Source organism: Mobula hypostoma, chromosome 13, assembly GCF_963921235.1.
Source record: "Mobula hypostoma chromosome 13, sMobHyp1.1, whole genome shotgun sequence".
NCBI classification, from domain to species: Eukaryota; Metazoa; Chordata; class Chondrichthyes; order Myliobatiformes; family Myliobatidae; genus Mobula; species Mobula hypostoma.
The window spans coordinates 7,715,664-7,732,841 of NC_086109.1; the positions used below are offsets into that span (position 1 = coordinate 7,715,664).

At 43.4% G+C, this 17,178-nt stretch overlaps 1 long non-coding RNA gene across 1 annotated transcript in view; it reads left to right on the plus strand.

The window, feature by feature from the left end:
- Positions 1–16,682, plus strand: part of LOC134355397 (uncharacterized) — a 93,398-nt gene extending 76,716 nt beyond the window's left edge. Inside the window, exons 3-5 of the long non-coding RNA XR_010020059.1 lie at positions 2,986–3,098; positions 3,750–3,956; positions 16,502–16,682. This is a non-coding gene — a long non-coding RNA (uncharacterized LOC134355397). The remainder of the gene's footprint in view (positions 1–2,985; positions 3,099–3,749; positions 3,957–16,501) is intronic.
- Positions 16,683–17,178: the final 496 nt, after the last annotated feature.

The following is a 17,178-nucleotide window of genomic DNA, read 5'->3' on the forward strand; positions in this document are numbered from 1 at the left end:
ACAATCCTCCCAGCCTCCAGGACATCTTCAAGAGGACCTTCACCATTCAGGTCAAGCCCTCTTGTCATTACTACCGTCAGGGAGGAGGTACAGGACCTTGAAGACACACACACAATGATTCAGGAACAGTTTCTTCCCCTCTGCCAGCAGATTTCCCAATGGTCCATGAATTCATGAAAACTGCCTTATTTTTCCTTTTCTCCCCACTACTTATTTATCTTGTAATTTATAGTAATTTGTAATGTTTTTACACTGCACCGCTGCTGCAGAACAACAAATTTCATGACTATGTTAATGATGATAAACTTGATTCGGAGAATTCTTCGCCTAAAGTGCACTTTCTGACCATGTACCCTAACATCCCTCGGTTAGACTTCTTACCAGTATTACGCTATCAAAGCAATTCTGCATAGCCGAGAGTTCTGTGCTCAATTCTCCAGTGTGGGACTTAAACCCACCACCTAATGAGTCAGAGGTGAGAGGGCCTCCCACCGAGCAATGACGCTGAGGTGATCCCTGAACTCTCCCAGCTTTTCTCAGCTTAATGCGTGAGGCTGTCATCAGCTCTGCAGGACATAGCTCCCACTCCCACCAAATGCAGATCCGAACTTTTATTTTTGATTATTCATTCAGGAGGCGTGGGAGGAAGAGGCAAGAACAAGAGACAAGACCAGCATCTATTCGCCACCCTTAATTGCTGTGGAGAAGGTGGAGGTGAATGGCTTCCTTGAACTGCTGCAGTCTGTGTAAAGATGTTTCTAACTCTCCCACTCAGCAACTTCAGTAAAGGCTCTATTAACTAAAATACCTTCCTACTCTGCTCTTTCACTTGCTCCGAAGTCTGCATACCTTAAGCAATAACAAATGACCCATCAATCCCTCCTTCAAGATTAAGGATCAAAGATCAACTTTATTTGCCATATACATTTACATTTTATTAGAAATTTGCTATGGCGTGTTGACACAACATGCAACAAAGAACAACAATATCCAGCAATAAATATGGACTGGTGATTGTCTATCGTGTCGGACAATGACAGGAGACCTGTGAGCAAGAATTGTTTAAGTGGAAAAGCCACTGCACTGGGGCAATTCCACTCTCTCAACCTTTGAAGTCCGGGTCCAGTGATATGGGCAAGCTTCACAATCTGGGAGCTTCCTTGGTTGCACTGGAAGACCATGACATCTTCTGTGCCTTGTCATGCCCTTCACTCTCCACAGAGCGTTGCAGAACTACCTTCCTGGCCGTTGGATCTCACTGTAGATCGCATCCGCACAGTCCACCATATCTGACGTCACAAGCTGGGACAGGCTGGTCAATATCTCATCGGGGTACGAGGCCACCGGCTGCCCTCACCTGGTTTAGCCCCCCTGTCGAAGTGGTGTACAGGGGTATGGGTGTTGTCACATGCAAACAGCCACTTGGAGCCACAGGTGAGAGCTGAGTGCCTTCCCCAGAATGGACATGGCAAGTCCTTTCACCAGAGGTGCTACCCCTCCCTGGGCACCCTATACACCCAATATATTCCAATTACATAGAATAAATCGTGCATAACTACATAAACACCAGCTTGTACTTTCAACGTAAACAGCGTTATAAAAACTGATTTAAAAAGTTTCAGCTTAATGGCTCTACCACCACCACCCCCCACCCATACACACGCACCCCATCCAAAACTCTGAAGCTCCAGGGGTCTGAATCTTCAAAATCAGAATCACTGACAGATGGGTCTTGGCCCAAAACATCGACTCTTTATTCCTTTCCTGAGATGTTGAGTCCCACCAGCATTAATTTGTTGTTTGGCAACAGCAGTACACTGCAATACATAAAAAAAATCTCTGACTTACAATAAGAAAATAAATAAGTAGCATGAAAAGAGAGCAAAATACTAAGGTTGAGTTCATAGGTTCATGGGCCATTCAAAAATCTGATGAAATCTTCAACTCCAAAAGCTTTCCAGTATGGTTCTCATGCAAGCTCAAGGCAGCCTGTTATGTTAGATTAGATTAGCTTCAACTTTATTGTCATTGTGTCGAATACAGACACAAAGCCAATGAAATGCAGTTAGTATCTAACCAGAAATGCAAAGAATAGTGTTATTTACAAAATAACTGTGAATAAAAAGTAAGTGCTACAGCACACAAATATAAAAGTACTGAGACAGTACAATATGGGTGTAATACTACTTAGCGCTGTGATGTGAGGTTCAGCAGGGTCACAACCTCAGGGAAGAAGCTCTTCCTGTGCCTGCTGGTGTGGGAGCGGAGGCTCCTGTAGTGCCTACTGGATGGGAGGAGAGTAAAAAGTCCATGGTTAGTGGGAGATGCATCCTTGATAATGCTTTTCGCCCTGCCCAGGCAGCGTTTATAGTAGATGTTCTCAATGATGGGCAATTGGGTGCTGATAATCATTATGTGCTGAGTTTGTTCTTCACTCCTTCTGTGCCATGTCGTATGAAAAGGGCAATCACAGTCTTTGACCATGATTGTTCTTCGCAAATCTTTCTCCAGACGTGGTTTGCCATTGCCTTCTTCTGGGCAGTGTCTTTACAAGACAGGTGACCCCAGCCATTATCAATACTCTTCAGAGATTGTCTGCCTGATGTCAGTGGTCACATAATCAGGACTTGTGATGTGAACCGGCTGCTCATATGGTTTCACATGACCCTGATCGAGGGGCTAAGCAGGTGCTACACCTTGACCTAGGGTGACCTGCAAGCTGGCGGAGGGAAGGAGCACCTCACACCTCCTTTGATAGAGACATATCTTCACCCTGCCACCCAAATATGCTGAACAGCGCACACAAAATGTTGGAGGAATTCAGCGGGTCAGGCAGCATCTTCAGAGAGAAATAAAGAGCCAACATTTTGGTCCGAGTCCCTTCATCGAGATAGCCCTGTAATATTCTGAGTTGGATCTTCCACAAGCAGATGAAATAATTCCAATAAAGACACTGATCTGTTAACTCTGTTCCTCACTCCACAGACGTACACAAAAACACAAGAAAACAGGAGCAGGAATAGGGCCACTCAAGCTGCCCCACCTTTCTGTATAATCATGGCTGATCTAAACTGGCCACAACTCCTCTTCTGCGCCAGGTACTTTTTAAATATAGTTTAACTTCATTTGTCACATATATAACAAAACATACAGCAAAATGCATCATTTGCATCATTTGTATGGGGGGGGGTGGTTTGGCTACTGCACAGGGTGGAAGTAAGCTGCAGAGGGTTGTAAACTTATTCAGCTCCATCATAGGGTCCAGCCTCCATAGTATCCAGGACACCTTCAAGGAGCGATGCCTCAGAAAGGCGGCGTCCATCATTAAGGACCCCCATCACCCAGAACATGCCCTCTTCTCATTGCTACCATCAGGAAGGAGGTACAGGAGCCTGAAGGCACACACTCAACGATTCAGGAACAGCTTCTTCCCCTCTGCCATCTGATTTCTGAATGGACATTGAACCCATGAACACTACCTCACTACTTTTTATTTCTATATCTTTGCACTACTTATTTAATTTAACTATTATATATATATTTACTGTAATTCACAGTTTTTTTTCTACATTATCATGTATTGCATTGTACAGCTGCTGTAAAGTTAACAAATTTCACGACATATGCCAGTGATATTAAACTTGATTCTGATTCTGAAATCATAATCAGTGAGGATTATGTTAGGCACCAGTATAGTATGCCCACAACTCCCATAACCCACACTCTTTCAAATATGTCTCTATCCTCAGCTCAAAGAATCTGATGGTCTGCACACCACCATCCTTGGGGACAGAGATTTCCACGGGTTTACTACAGTCTTGAGAAAAGGTTGAAAGGATTCAGGGGAACGTGAAGGGGAACTTCTTCACTCCGAGAGTAATGAAGGGATGGAACGAGCTGCCAGCACAAGTAGTGGATGCAATCTTACTTTCAACATTCAAGAGAAGATTGGGCAGGTACGTGGATGGGAGAGGTATGGAGGGTTATGAGACAGGTCAATGGGAGAAGGCAATTTAACTGGGTCGGCAGAGACTGAATGCGCCTGTTTCAGTGTTGTAGTTTTCTATGACTCTAAAAGAAATATCTTCATACCTCAGTTTTGGAGTCTATTATTAAGAACAAGGTTCGGGGTACTTGGAGACAGATGATAAAGTAGGCCATAGTCAACATGCTTTCCTTAGTGGAAACCTTGCATGAAAAATCTGTTAGAATTGTACAGGTATCAATTTTAACCGACATTTTGATGACAAACACTGATATCTTCATCAGGGACAATGGCTAGGTATGTCTAGTCCTGGGGAACTGGGCATGCCCAGGCGTCATCCCTGATGAAGATGGCAGAGTTTGACATTGAAACGTTTTTTAAAATTAATATCTATACCCGGCTGGAAGCCTGAGAAGTTTATTAGTCATATATGCCGGGAAAGCACTAGATCCTTTTTCTGTTAGAATTCTTTGAGGAAATAATGGGCAGGATAGACAAAGGAGAGTCAGTGGATGTCTTGTACTTAGATTTTCAGAAGACCTTTGACAAAGTGCCACACATGAGGCTACGTAATAAGATAAGGGTCCATGACTGAATGGCAAAGAGAGGGAACAATGGGACATATTCTGGTTGGCTGCTGGTAACCTGTGGTGTTCCGCAGGGTGTGGTCTTGGGACCACTACTTTTCACATGATATGTCAGCACTGTGGATGGCGCAATTAATGGCATTGTGGCCAAGTTTTCAGATGATACAAAATTAGGGGGAGCGGCAGGTCGCGTTGAGGAAGCAGGGAGTCTGCAGAAGGAGAGTGGGCAAAGAAGTGATAGATGGAATAAAGAGTAGGGAAATGTCTGGTCATGAACCTTGGTAGAAGGAATAAAGGAGTAGACTATTTTCTAAATGGGCAGAAAATTCAAAAATAAGAGGAGCCCAGGGACTTGGGATTACTTGTGTAGTTTGAGTTGGTGGTAAGGAAAGCAAACACGATGTCATCATTTATTTTGAGAGGGCTAGGATGTAAAAGCAAGGATGTGATGCAGAGGCTTTATAAGGCACTTGTCACTTGGAGTATTGTGAGCAGTTTTAGACCCCTTATCTAAGAAAAGATGTACTGGCATTGGAGAGGGTCCAGAGAAGGTTCACGAGAACGATCCCAGGAATGCAGGAGTTAATGATTGAGGGTTAAGCATACAACTGAAACAAAACCTCCCTATTTTTAAACTCCAGGCCCTCTATAATAAAGGCTAACATGCTTCTTAGCAAGTTGGATCTCGTATATCTCTTTTTGATTGAACGGTTAGATACCCCTTAAGATTCATTCAAATTCAACCTCTCATTTGGATAAAACTCCACAATTTCATTCTTCTTACTGAAATGCAAGACCTTGAACGTCCCCACATTCAACTCCCTTTCCCAGGTTTTCACCCAATCACTTGATTTGTCCATTTCCCTTTGCAGAATCACCATGTCCTCATCAGAACCTGCCTGTCTTCATACTTTTGTATCATCGGTAAACTTGGGAATCTGAAATTTTATTCCTCCTTCAGGTCATTAATGTAAATAGTGATGACTAAGGACTAAGAACCAATCCTGGGGAACTCCATTAGTCATATCCTGATCTATCTGGAGGTTGTCATGATATATGCTGATGATATTAAATCTGATTTTGATTCTACTGACCTCTCTCTGGTTAAATAATTTGTCCCTCAGAAGTCTCTCCCCTCTCACCCTAAAACCCATGCCCTCTAGTTCTTGACTCCACAATCCTGGGGAAAAGGTTATACAGTAGGTTACATAGTCGGCACAGTGTTGTGGGCCAAAGGGCCTGTAATGTGCTGTAGTTTTCTATATTTCTATATAATGCCCCTCATGAATTTATACATCTTGATAAGATTTGCCTAAACTCCAACGAAAAGGGTCCCAGCATGTCTAACTTCTCGCTATAACTCAGTGAAAGTAAATGCTGTACAGTATCTGCTGCCAAATACTGCCCTGGGATTCCTTTGTCTTGCAGGCAATTGCAGGGAAAATAAAGAAATACGATTGAATCTATGACAAAGTATAGAACTGATGAACAAGCAATGTGCAAAAGAAGACAGAAGGTCTATAAGTAAAATAAGTAAATAGTACTGAGAACATGAGTTGTAGAGTCCTTGAAAGTGAGTCTGTAGGTTGTGGAGTCAGTTCAGAGTTGTGCTGAGTGAAATGATGAATTCAGTCCCTCGACTCCAGGTACCAACATTGTAAGTCTTTTTTTATGCCCTTTGTGGTTAAATAATGTCTTTTCTATAACGGGGGTGAGCAGAAATCAGAATCAGAATCATTTATTAATGTAATGAAATTTGTTGTCTTTGCTGCAACAGTACCATGCAATACATAATATAGAAAAAAAAACACAAATTATAGTAGGTATATACATAATGGTTAAATTAAATAAATAGTGCAAAAGTAGAAATGGAAAAGTAGTGAGGTTGTGTTCCTGGGTTCAATGTCTGTTTAGGAATCGGATGGCAGATGGGAAGAAGCTGTTCCTGAATCGTTGAGTGTGTAGCTTCAGGCTTATGTACCTCCTCCCTGATGGTAGCAGTGAGAACAGGGCATGTCCCAGGTGGTGGGGGTCCTTAATGATGGACGCAGCCTTTTTGAGGCATCGCTCCTTGAAGATGTCCCGGCTACTACGGAGGCTCGTGCTCATGATGCAGCTGACTAAAGTTACAACTCTTTGCAGCTTATTTCGATCCTGCGTAGTAGACCCTTCCCCCAAAGCCAGACGGTGATGCAGCCAGTTAGAATGCTGTCCACGGTACATCTGTAGAATTGAATACCATATTCCAAGCTTGACTTCACCAATGTCTTTTACAACTGCAGCATCCTGTGGGAAAATCAAATTAAATGATCTGCTATCTAAACCTTTGCCATGGCAGTGGGATCGAGATTTCACTTGAATATTTGCTTTACATGATAAGAAATGATGCAAAAATTCCTTTCCTTAAATTCTCTTTGAACTTGTATTGCTATGGTTACGGTAACAAATCCAAAGGCTCTCATCCACAAAAATATTATCTGGTTGTCACAACCAAACTCACGATCTACTGGAAGGGTTCCTTATGACAAGGATATATTTTGAGAATTAAATTATCAAAGGCAGTTTATCTCACCTGTCTATTGCAAGCCATTATTTTTTTTTATCTCTTATGCAAATCCTAAAGTTGCTAAACCCTCCAGCAACAGCTTACAGATTTCTGTCCTTTTCATCTTTTTGGTTCTGACACTCGAAGAGATGACATGGTTGTAGATAACTCAAGCTGGTCTTTTGATCACAGGGTTTATAAAGACATAAAAAGTTCTCAAGCATAGAGACATAATTAGGTACAGAGATAAGAATGTATACCCAGAATCAGATTGATTTATTTATTTAGCATTACAGTGCAGAATAGGCTATTCTGCCCCTTTGAGCCATGCTGCCCCAGCAGACCCGATTTGACCCTAACCTAATCACAGGACAATATACAATGACCAATTAACATACCTCGTACGCCTTTGGACTACGGGAGGAAACCAGAGAACCCGGGGGAAACGCACACGTTCCACTGGGAACACGTACAGAGACTCCTTAGTTGAAAAATTGAACTCCAAGCTCTGGAACACCCTGAGCTGTAACTGCTCTGCTACCATCGAGAAATTTTACAACAACAGTACAGTGCAAAGCATAAAGTTTACTATAACTCGCAAACTCAGAGAGCAAAGTTGTGAGGTTGTGTTCATGGACCGTTCAGAAATTTGATGGTGGAGGGCAGGAAGCTGCCCCTAAAACATTGAGCGTGCAAAAAGAGAGCAAACTACTGAGGTAATATTTATGGGTTTCACGGACTGTTCAGAAATTTGCTGCTCCTAAAATGGTGAGTGAGAGCCTTCAGGCCCCTGTGCCTCCTCCATGATGGTAGTAACGAGAAGAGGGCATGTTCCAAATGATGAGGATCCTTGCTACCTTTCTGGGGCAGCACCATTTAAAGATGTTCTTGACAGTGGGGATGCCAGTGCCCATGATGGAGTTGACTACTGACACGATTGGGACAGGATTCTTAAAGTAACATGATTGAACTATCATCAAAATTGCTGGTGAACGCAGCAGGCCAGGCAGCATCTCTAGGAAGAGGTACAGTCGACGTTTCGGGCCAAGACCCTTCGTCAGGACTAACTGAAGGAAGAGCTAGTAAGAGATTTGAAAGTGGGAGAGGGAGGGGGAGATCCAAAATGACAGGAGAAGACAGGAGGGGGAGGGATGGAGCCAAGAGCTGGACAGGTGATTGGCAAAAGGGATATGAGAGGATCATGGGACAGGAGGCCCAGGGAGAAGGAAAAGGTGGGGGGGGGGAACCCAGAGGATGGGCAAGGGGTGAGAGGGACAGAGGGAGAAAAAGGAGAGTGAGAGAAAGAATGTGTGTATATAAATAAATGACGGATGGGGTACGAGGGGGAGGTGGGGCATTAACAGAAGTTAGAGAAGTCAATGTTCATGCCATCAGGTTGGAGGCTACCCAGACGGAATATAAAGTGTTGTTCCTCCAACCTGAGTGTGGCTTCATCTTTACAGTAGGGGAGGCCCTGGATAGACATATCAGAACGGGAATGGGATGTGGACTGGCCTACTGCATTCACCAGCAACTTTGATGTGTGTTGCTTGAATTTCCAGCATCTGCAGAATTCCTCGTGTTTACGTGATTGAACTGTGACTACTTTCTCTGATTTACCAAAGTGTGAATTGCCAAGGTTCTTTTTCATAGGGTAATAAAGAAGCAAAACCCAGAAAAGGACCATTCTGCCCACTGAGTCTGGGCTAGCCATCAACCACCAATCCTACATCAATCCTACACTTTATTCTCCCCGGATTCTCATAACTACCCGTAGATTCTACCACTTGCCTACATCCTAGGGGCAATTCAAAGCACAGTGTCCAGTTGACCTACCAACATGAATGTCTAGGATGTGGGAGGAAATTGGAGCACTCAGAGGAAACCCTCACGTCACAAGTACTGCTATGTGCCCTGTTTCACCAAAACGTGGCTTACAACTGCTTCACTTGACTGTGCCACGAAGGCCTGAGGGCTTCTCAATTCCTCAGATGGACTATACAGCATTCTCGGGCAAAGTTAAAGGTGGAGGGGGTCTCCTCACTAAGTAGCTGTTCGAGGTGCTTAGAGCTGCAGGCCTGGAGAGGGTGCAGAAGAGGTTTACCAGGATGCTATCTCTGTAAGGGTGTGTGTGCTATAATGAGACATTGAACAAACTCGGGTTATTCTCTCTGGAGCATCAGGGGCTGAAAAGAGATTTGATAAAGGTTTATAAGTTTATGAGAAGTATAGATAGAGTAGACAGACAGTATCTTTTTTCCTAGGGCTTCTTAGGGTATAAATGTCTGTAGGGTGGTGGGGTGGAGATACGTCTCTACCAAAGGAGGTGTAAGGCACTCCTTCCCTCCACTAGCCTGCAGGTCACTCTTGGGCAAGGTGTAGCACCTGCTTAGCCCCCCGATCAGGGTCATGTGAAGCCATGGGAGCAGGTGGGGGATATATGAACAGCTGGTGCATATCATCAGTCCTGGTTATACTACCATGGACACCAGACAAACAATCTCTGAAGAGTATTGATAATGGCTGGAGTCACCCATCTTGTAAAGACACTGCCCAGAAAAAGACAATGGCAAACCACTTCTGTGGAAAAATTTGCCAAGAACAATCATGGTCATGGAAAGATCATGATTGCCCATGGCATATGACGCAACACATAATGATGATGTCATACAACATGTCCCATAATGATGATGTCATACAACATGGCACATAATGACAATGATGATGATGTAATGTCATTAAGGGAATGCACTTAAGGTGAGAGGGGTCGTCAAAGGAGATGTGAGGGGCAAGTTTTTTTACAGTGAGTGGCAGGTGCCTGAAATGCGCTGCCTGGGGTGTCGATAGAGGCAGATATATTAGAGCAGTTGTTCCCAACCTCCAGGCCCTGGACTGATACAGGGCCGTAAAGAATGCAGTGATGCAACTGTAGCCGGAACGCACCCAGCACATCTTTAAGAAAAAAGCCGAAATAAACGAGCTAATTAATTAGGTGCCACTCGGCGCGTAAATATCGGCCCAGATCAGAAGCGATTGCCGACTGCATCGCCTCTGATCTGGGCTGACAGTTACCCGCCGGGCGGCACCTAATTAATTAGCTTGTTTATTTCGGCTTTTTTCTTAAAGACGTGCTGGGTGCGTTTCGGCTACAGCTGTATCACTGCATGCTTCGTGGCCCGGAGGTTGAGGACCACTGCATTAGAGGCTTTTAAGCAACATTTAGATAGACACATGAATGTGAGGGAAATGGCAGGATATGGACTTTGTTTAGGCAAAGGGGATTCATTTAGTTGGCATTTGATTACTAATTTAATTGGTTCAGCACAAAATTGTGGGCTGAATGGCCCGTCCTTGTACTGCACTGTTTTATGTTCAATCTCTGTATCTATGACCCAGGATTCCTGAATCTGCCTAAGAGCTATTACTCAGTTTTTCTTCTTGTGAAAATAAATGATCCAGTGCTGCTGCTCTTTATGGCTTCAGCCCCAGGAGCCTTAACTTTCAAAGCAAAGCCAGAGTGCACCTTACTGGCACTTTCCTGATTTCAGCATAATTTCTTCTTTCCTAGCACTTTTTGTCCATGGGCTTTCCTGACTTCAGCACAGTGCAAACCGGCATATGAGGATGAAGATAATTGCACCCGAAGTCAGCAAATTATCTCACTGATCTGAAATAAAAATAAGTAGAATTCAGGGCTTGAAGGACTTGCGTAAGTAAGGTGTTTCCCTGATCCTTGGCACATTGTTATCCATCACTTGTAGCCGTGGGGAGCCTGGTGGAGGAGATCCAGCTGCAGTCAGACAACGGCTGGTCTGAAGTGAAGGAGCCACACGCCAGTGTTGCTCTGACTAAAGCTTAAAAAGGTCCCATATTTCTCGTGGACCATCTCTGCGTGTGTCATTCCTAATGGAAACTTTGGATATGTAAGTCCGTGTGATATTGGCAACTGTCAATGGGTGTACAGTTTGCTTCCATCAAGAGCAATGTGACCAATGGGTGTACAGCAAGCTTCCATAAACAGCTAACTGACCAATGGTTTTACAGTTTGCTTCCATAAACAGCAACATGACCAATGGGTGTACAGTTTGCTTCCATAAACAGCAACATGACCAATGGGTGTACAGTTTGCTTCCATAAACAGCAACATGACCAATGGGTGTACAGTTTGCTTCCATAAAGCACAATGTGACCAATGGGTGTACAGTTTGCTTCCATTAACAGCAACATGACCAATGGGTGTACAGTTTGCTTCCATAAACAGCAACATGACCAATGGGTGTACAGTTTGCTTCCATAAAGCACAATGTGACCAAGTTCAAGTTTATTATTATTATCAGCATACATAAACAGGGTATATGATACATGCCAGGAATTTTAGTTTTTAATAGCATAATACTTTACAAAATTATGACAAATATGAGTTAACTCCTTGATCAAAAAGTAGTGGGTACAGCTCAGACCGTTACAGGTAAAGCCCTCCCCACCACTGAGCACATCTACGTGCAGCGTTATCACAGGAAAGCAGCATCTATCATCAAGGAACCCCATCATCCAGGCCATGCTCTCTTCACATTTGAATCATCAGGAAGGAGGTACAGGAGCCTTGGGGCCCTCACCGCCAGGTTCAGGAACAGTTATTAACCCTCAACCATCAGGCTCTTGAACCAAAGGGGATAACTTCGCTCACCCCATTGCCACAACCAAAGGACTCACTTTCAAGGACTCTTCATCTCAAGTTCTCAGCCTTTCAGAATCAGAATCAGAATCAGGTTTACTATCACCGGCATGTGTCGTGAAATTTGTTAACTTAACGGCAGCAAGTCAATGTAATATGTAATATAGAAGAAGAGGGAAAATAATAATAAATAAATAAATAAATTATTGCTTTTTAAATTTATTATCATTATTATTATTTTGTTTTTTTTTTCTCTTTTTGTATTTGCACGGTTTGTTGCCTCTTGCATACTGGTTGTTTTCCTGTCATGTGTATGGTCTTTCATTGATTCTATTGTGTTTCTTTTTATTTATTGTGAATGCCTGCAAGAAAATGAATCTCAGGGTAGAATATGGTGACATATATATTCTTAGATAAATTTACTTTACTTTACATGACCTTAAAATTTAACACATAACTTACACATATGCAAAACAAACAGGTAAACATTGGTTTTGGATTTTGAATTATTATTGTCAAATGTACCAAGATATAATGAAAAGCTTCCTCTCCACCATCTGATTTCTGAATGGACCACAGCTTTTTCTCTTTCTTTTTGCCGTGCTTAGTTTTTTTTATATATTTCTTATTGTAATGTATAATTTAAGGTAGATTCATAGAGTCATAGAAAAGTACAGCACAGAAACAGGCCCTTCAGCCCATCTAGTCCATGCCGAACCATTTAAACTGCCTGCTCCCATTGACCTGCACTGGGACCAGAGCCCTCCATACCCCTGCCGTCCAAACTCCTCTTAAACGTTAAAAATGAGCTTGCATGCACCGTTTGCGATGGCAGCCCGTTTCAACTACTCGTGACCCCTTAAACCTTTCACCTTTTACCCTTAACCCATGACCTCTAGTTGTAGTCTCACCCAACCTCAGTGGGAAAAAAGCCTGCTTGCATTTACCCTATCTATAGCCCTCATTATTTTGTATACCTCTATCAAATCTCCTCTCAATCTTCTACATCCCAAGGAATTGCAGAGAGACATTGATAGGATGCAGAAGTGGGCTGAGAAGTGGCAGATGGAGTTCAACCCAGAGAAGTGTGAGGTGGTACACTTTGGAAGGACAAACTCCAAGGCAGAGTACAAAGTAAATGGCAGGATACTTGGTAGTGTGGAGAAGCAGAGGGATCTGGGGGTACATGTCCACAGATCCCTGAAAGTTGCCTCACAGGTGGATAGGGTAGTTAAGAAAGCTTATGAGGTGTTAGCATTCATAAATTGAGGGATAGGATTTAAGAGTCGCGAGATAATGATGCAGCTCTATAAAACTCTGGTTAGGCCACACTTGGAGTACTGTGTCCAGTTCTGGTCGCCTCACTATAGGAAGGATGTGGAAGCATTGGAAAGGGTACAGAGGAGATTTACCAGGATGCTGCCTGGTTTAGAGAGTATGCATTATGATCAGAGATTAAGGGAGCTAGGGCTTTACTCTTTGGAGAGAAGGAGGATGAGAGGAGACATGACAGAGGTGTACAAGATAATAAGAGGAATAGATAGAGTGGATAGCCAGCGCCTCTTCCCCAGGGCACCACTGCTCAATACAAGAGGACATGGCTTTAAGGTAAGGGGTGGGAAGTTCAAGGGGGATATTAGAGGAAGGTTTTTTACTCAGGGAGCCGTTGGTGCGTGGAATACACTGCCTGAGTCAGTGGTGGAGGCAGATACTCTAATGAAGTTTAAGAGACTACTAGACAGGTATATGGAAGAATTTAAGGTGGGGGCTTATATGGGAGGCAGGGTTTGAGGGTCAGCACAACATTGTGGGCTGAAGGGCCTGTATTGTGCTGTACTATTCTATGTTCTATGTTCTATGAATAAGGTCCTAACCTATTTAACCGTTCCCTATAACTCAGGTCCTCCAGACCTGACAACATCCTTGTAAATTTTCTCTGGACTCTTTCAATCTTATTTACATCGTTCCTGTAGGTAGGTGACCAAAACTGCACACTGCTTGGCGTGAGTGGCGGGGTCTGCGATGATGGATGCTGCTTTCCTGTGACACCATTTCGTGTGGATGTGCTCAATGGTTAGAGGTCATAGTCATAGTCATAGTCATACTTTATTGATCCCGGGGGAAATTGGTTTTCGTGCCCGATGAGTGAGAGGAGAAGAGAGAATGTCTGGTAGGTGGGGTCTTTAACTTTGCTGGCTGCTTATTGAGGCTGTGACAAGAGTAGACAAAGTTCACGGAGAGGAGGATAGCTCCTGTCATGAGTTGAGTAGTGCTCATACTCTCTACAGTCTTGTTTGTTCATGTGCAGAGAAGTTGCCATACCAAGCTGTTACGTATCCAGAAAGACAGAGCGCTTTCTGTGGTGCCTCGATAAGAGTCATAATGACTCTAGTACTGGATTGAGAGAGAGAAAAAAACATAGTCCAACATAGCGTAAGGGTTTTTGATGTTGGTTCAAGAACCTGGCGGCAGTGGGGAAGAAGCTATTGTTAGATCTTGTGGTGTGGGTCTTCAGGCTCCTGTACCTCCTGCCTAATGGCAGCATCGAGAAGAGGGCCTGACAAGAGAAAGAGCTGAGTCTGTGCTCAGTTTTACTGTAATTTGCAGCTGCTGCCAAAACCCAAAAAATTGTTCATGTTTGTGTTTAACCCTGAGCATTGCCCTCAAGAGGATTGCGTACAAGAACCTTTGACTGTTGCAACATGTTGAGAAGCTTTCGGGATGAGGAACTCCTCTGCGTGCTTTCAATAAACTTTACAAATCTGACTGTTGTCATACTTTTTCCATTAAAAATGTGGCATGGTGAAAGTGATTTCTTACAGAGAGAGTGGGGGGAGCCATGGTCAGTGGTAGAGGCAGCTACATTAGGGATATTCTTAGGCGGGCACATGAACGATAGGAAAATTGAGGGCTATGTAGGAGGGAATAGTTAGATCGATCTCCATGTAGGTCAAAAGGTGAGCACAATATTGGTGGGCTGAAGGCCCTGTACTGTGCAGTAGTATTCTAGGTTCTATGAGATGGTGAACTGGGTCTGATGGGCTGAATGGAATCCTGCTTTATTTCTTCTGTTTAAATTAAGAGGGATAATTTTTCCACAAGAATTTGGCAAGGTTGAGAAGTTTTCTTACCCAGAGAGCAGTGGGTGGTGGTGATCGACGGGCACATGACCATGAAGGGATATGGATCATGTGCGGGCGAAAGGATTAGCTCCATTTGACATCATGCTCAGTCGAGACATTGTGGACCGAATGGCCTTTTCTTGTACCATACTTTTCTATGTTATATGACTTTCAAATGCCCTTTGGAATGTAGAGATAGTAGTGCATATGCCTAGTCCATCGCAGGTAAAACCCTCCCCACCGTTGAGCACATCTACATGAAACACTGACACGGGAAAGCAGCATCCATCATCAGGGACCCCCACCACACAGGTCAGGCTCTCTTCTCGCTGCTGTCATCAGGAAGAAGGTACAGGAGCCTCAGGACTCACACCACCAGGTTCAGGAACAGATACTACCCCTCAACCATCAGGCTGTTGAACCAAAGGGGATAATTTCACTCAACTTCACTTGCCCCATCATTGTAATGTTCCCACAACCAATGGACCCGCTTCCAAGGACTCTACACGTCATGTTCTCAATATTTATACCTTATTTATTTATTTGTTTGTTTGTTTATTTATTTATTTATTATTTTTTCCTTGTGTATTTGCACGGTTTATTGTCTTCTGCACTCTGGTTGAATGCTCAAGTTGGGCGGTCTTTCATTATGGTTATTATTCTGTAGATGTATTGAGAATGCCCACAAGAAAATGAATCTCAAAGTTGTATATAGTGACATAAATGTATTTTGATAATAAAATTTACTTTGAACTTTTAGAAAGTCACAGTCTGGGGGCAGTTAAATTCTGGCTTTCCCTATGGTGCCAATATCCCACAGAGCAAAATAAAAGCTTGCTGCACAAAATAATTTCTACCCGTCTCCCCACTGGTTCCTCTGTTTCCTGGGCTCTGTCCACCCGAGTTCTACAAGCAATTGGAACCATTTCCCCTTATTATCCCCCTTCAGACTCTTGAGAAGTTTTGAACATGATGGTGATTATGCCTTCTGGAAGAAGACCAAACTGCTTACCAGAATTTCTGCAAGAAATTAATGATTGTTAAAAGTGTGGGAAAGTGGATTGTCTCAATTATGTCAGCAGTTATGTTATAAGGCTGAAGTGAAAGTTGTAGCTGATTCCTCTGGCAGCAAGTTCCAGATACTTGAGAACAAAAAGAAAATCTTCCCCTTCAGATCTCAATTAAATCTCCTTCCTCTCCCCTTAAAACCGTAAACACAAAAATTTCTGCAGATGTTGGAAATCCAGAGCAACACACATGCAGTAAAATACTGGAGGAACTCCGCACATCAGGCAACGTCTATGGAAATGAATAAACAGCCGATAAATCGGTATCAACCCTTCAAATTGTTTGTTTTGTTACTCTCACCATGGGAAGGAGATTTTGACTATCTGCTCTAGCTATGCTTCACATAATCTACGCAAAACAGTTTCTTCACTGCACCTCAGTGCATGTGACAAAAATAAAGCAAACTTGTATACTTTTATCGGGTGTAGCAAAAGTTACCGCAGTTTTACCTCATCTCTTGTATAGGATATTACCGAGGCCATGCTTGGATTATTGTGTCCAGTTTTTGCCCTGTTGCAGGAAAGACATCATTAAACTGGAGAGAGAGCAGAGAAAAGTCTACAGAAAGTGGAGTGTAGAGTGCAGTCCGTCACAGGGCAAGTCCTCCCCATGATTTTGCACATCTACAAGGGGTACTGACGTGAGAAAGCAGCCTCCATCATCAAGGACCCCACCATCCATACCCTCTTCTCGCGCTCCTGCCACCAGGATGGAAGTACTGGAGCTTCAGGTCCCAGACCACCAGGTTCAGGAACAGTTATTACCCTTCACTCACCAGGCTGCTGAACTGGCATTGAACTGATGCCACAGCCGATGGACTCACTTTCAAGGTGGTATTTATTTACTTATTTTACACTATTTTGAGTTTGAGTACAGACAGGAAATTAAGAACCTGCCGGCATGGTGCGAAGACAATAACCTATCCCTCAATGTCAGCAAGACGAAGGAATTGGCTGTTGACTTCAGAAGGAGTAGCAGACTGCACGACCCAATTTACATCGGTGGTGCGCAAGTGGAACAGGTCAAAAGCTTTAAGTTCCTTGGACCAATATCACAAATGACCTGACTTGGTCCAACCAAGCAGAGTCCACTGACAAGAAGGCCCACCAGCGCCTTTACTTCCTGAGAAAACTAAAGAAATTTGGCCTGTCCCCTAAAACCCTCACTAATTTTTATAGATGCACAGTAGAAAACTT